This window comes from Mirounga leonina, unplaced genomic scaffold, assembly GCF_011800145.1.
Source record: "Mirounga leonina isolate KUSES-001 unplaced genomic scaffold, KU_Mleo_1.0 Mir_153, whole genome shotgun sequence".
NCBI classification, from domain to species: Eukaryota; Metazoa; Chordata; class Mammalia; order Carnivora; family Phocidae; genus Mirounga; species Mirounga leonina.
This window is the reverse complement of record NW_023270387.1, coordinates 28,701,901-28,704,182: the sequence shown is the minus strand read 5'-3', so window position 1 is coordinate 28,704,182 and position 2,282 is coordinate 28,701,901.

Sequence of the window (2,282 nt, the reverse complement as noted above, 5' to 3'; positions counted from 1 at the left end):
CTGCTTGAGGTTCATTGTAAGCCCACTCTGTGTGGGAAGGGCTGCAGGGGTGGTCAGGGAGAGGAACTCGGTTTCATCTTTGAGTCTGCCCAGAATGCTTGGCCTTCACAGTCCTGGCCTAACAGTGCTTTCTACAAGTTTCTACTTTGATGTATTTGAAGCCTGGGTAAAGAACACTCTCTAACTTTGTGCTGTAGTTTCTGTCTCTGAAATGGGGAGGAAAGTTCTTGACAGCTTTCCTTTTTAAGCCCAGGGAATTGCTAAGACTTGGTTCTAGCCTGATGATTGGTTAGATCAAAATCATGCCTCTCTCCTCTGTTGTTATTCCCATCTGAAAATGAGCATAGCTGAGAGCACTGCCTTTTCTCCCACAGGGCCATCATGGGGAATTCCTGTTAACACTACTCCCGAGACCATAAGGCTAGCAAGAGAAGCACTTTCATGGAAGGCCTAAAGACCACATGCTGTGTCTTCGGAAACTAAAACCTTGGAATTTTTTTTTTAAAGATTTTATTTATTTATTTGAGAGAGAGAATGAGAGACAGAGAGCATGAGAGGGAGGAGGGTCAGAGGGAGAAGCAGACTCCCTGCCGAGCAGAGAGCCCGATGCGGGACTCGATCCCGGGACTCCAGGATCATGACCTGAGCCGAAGGCAGTCGCTTAACCAACTGAGCCACCCAGGCGCCCCTAAAACCTTGGAATTTTTAAAATCTTCCCAATAACTCATTTTGCTTGACTTCTGACTGAAATGGAAATTGGTTAAGGTCAAGTGGAGCCCTGAGTTATATGGGGGATGTGGTGGGAAGAGCATGTTACCACGGCATCCCTGGATAATCACTTCCTCCTCAGAAACCAGGAGGACATTTTGCTTGTACAATTGCATCATTTGTCACTCAGCATATGTTATCTTATATTTTAGTGATTAAAAAAAATACAGCCCATCTATATTTTAAGCCTTTTAAGGGAGAGAGTAGAGTAATACACAGTAGGTTTTCAATAAATAATAAATAATTGATTTTGCTGATGATTATAACCCTAGCTTCAGAATTTATAAGTCTATTAAAGAATCAGAATCATGAACTGTTAGAACATAAAGAGTCTTAAAATCCCAGGCCAGCTTCCGTACAGACTTGCATGGCATAAATTAAATTATTTTGTCTTTAAAATCCTTAAAGATGTGGATAGGAATGGAAGATTTACATCTTTCATCATTTGATTCTCATTTTACATCTCGCCCATGGTCACACAGTTAGTAGGGACAGAGCTCATATTAGAACACCAGCTTATTCAATGCTCATTTTCTTTCTACTACATCATGGTTCTTCTTGGTGAAAGGACAAAGGCAGCAATGTCCTGACAGTTCTGTGAGCTCTGTTATGGATCCAGAGACTGAGGCTATGGAGGAAAAGGGAACTAACCCTTCACGGTGACCCAGCAAGTAAGAGGCTGAGCCTGGCATGGAACACTTGTCTCCTGATTGCCAGCAGGCATCGTCATGCACTCCAGGCAGCCTACCAGTTTTACCTCCAGCGTTACCAAGTTCAAATGTGCTGAGAAGAAAATGTACAAATAGGGAAACACTCTGCGGATATTCTAACAGCAAGAGAAAGTCAGGCTCTCGGGATTCTAGAACAGGGACTGGCATACCCAAACTCCTATTGCTGTTCTATCTCCTTCTACGAGGAGAAGGACGACAGTCACAGCTGCGACATTGTTGGCCATAAAGGCCTACTGGATGACCCTTAGGGGAACATGTGATGTATGCACAGGAGTGGGAAGAAGTAGGATTAAAGGGTGTTTTCTCTTCTCTCACCAAAGGGAACAACTCCCTGCAAAGCAATGAAATGGCAATGAGCTTTGAAGAGGGCTTCCTCACCACCGAGAAGCCAGTCCTGGATTTTGATGCTATGTCATTTAGCACAGTTCCTTTCCCACCAACTGTCTGATATGACACCATGAAGCTAAATAGCAGAGCTGCTGAAATAACAGTCAAGGGAGAGGGAAATTAAGACACATCAGCAAGGGAGAAGAGATTTTTTTACGCAAGGAAGAGAATAAGACAGTAACCAATGAAACAGAAGCACGATGTCTGTGCCAGGTGGCGGGAGGCAGAGAAATCTTTCATGTGGCAACTAAGTCTAGGATGACAGGGATGCACTGAGCAGAGAAGCCATGACAACAGCCTGGATTAACGCGAAGCTTCTCATAAACATTTACTTATTTGATCACCTTGCCACCCTATGCGAAGAGGCTAATAGTAACCTTTATCTGACTTTAGTGG